Genomic DNA, 1,333 nt, shown 5'->3' on the forward strand with positions numbered 1-1,333 from the left:
AAAAGCCAGCAGTCAAAGCTCAAACGATGGAAAACATGATGCAATAAACATTTCTGTTAGTTTCATGTATTGATTTGAGGAAGGTTACAGTCTCCTCATCATCGCTCCACACAGATCTGATGTTTTCAGTCACATGATTCATGTAACTACTTTTACACCTCAGACAGGCATAAAAATGTTTTTGTAGTATTGAGTTTTTATTTTTTCTTTGTGTGCAAATTGAAAATGCGAATATCCAGACAGCATTTTACTACACAAACCAGAGCCACAGACTGAACAACCAACAATCATCTACAAACAAAGACATGTCTTTTCCTGCACATCTGCTTGCTGATATAACGACCAAACATCCACTGGGAAAAAAGTGCAATTAGTCATGTCTTTGACTTGTTGTGAAATGAGGACACACCTGTAGGCAGATGATCAGAAACCTGGATGCTCTTGAGTAACAGAGATATGAGTAACCAGGTTTCTAATTTTCTAAGTAAATGCTGTATCCTGAATCTAAATGCACTGATTGTGCTGTTCTCTATATGTTGTAATGTAGGTTTAGTTTTGGCTTAACATTGATTAAATGAGTATTCCTGAAATTAAGTATTGCATTACCATAAAGTCCAACTGTGTTAGCATTAGCTTGTAATCAAAAAAAATGTCACAGGAGTTTATACACCATACAGCAGTACAGTACATGATATACTGCAAGTTAGCTGCTAGGTAGCTGGCTGGAAAGGCAAAAATGGAAATTTGGTGTGGGAAATGGGAACTGTGATGAGTAAAATGTGAAGAAAATGGAAATGAGATGAATAAAATGGAAATGCAAAGAAAATAAATGGGAAATGCGATGAGGAAAATGGGAAAAATATGAAATAGATACATACTTTTAAAAAGTCCAAAAAACTAAAGGATTGAAAAGTCAAATGAGCAAGTGAAAGATAAATAGTTGAGTAAAATAAATAAAGTTTCAGTTTATTCTTATTAACTGATAAGAGGTTAAAGGAAAAGTATAACGCTTTATATTTTCTACACTACATTTTGAAAAGTATTATTTATTATATGTATTCTATGTATTCAGTTTGTTTGTTTTTTTTTTTTTACTTTTAATGTGTTTTGTTGGCTTTGGTCTCCTCCTCATGCATTGGTACACTAAACTTAATGTGTAACATTGGTGGAATTCCCTTTAAGCAATGACACTAAGTTGCCCAAAAAACCCAAATAAACACTTTTCTCTCCACTCAGTAATATGAAGGAATTAATGATGAATCAAGCCGACAAGTGAAATTTATCCTTACATTACCCTGAATGCTCTCTCCAACTTTAAACCGTGTAAAAGACC

The sequence above is a fragment of the Thunnus albacares genome, chromosome 9 (assembly GCF_914725855.1).
Source record: "Thunnus albacares chromosome 9, fThuAlb1.1, whole genome shotgun sequence".
In the NCBI taxonomy this organism is placed as follows: domain Eukaryota; kingdom Metazoa; phylum Chordata; class Actinopteri; order Scombriformes; family Scombridae; genus Thunnus; species Thunnus albacares.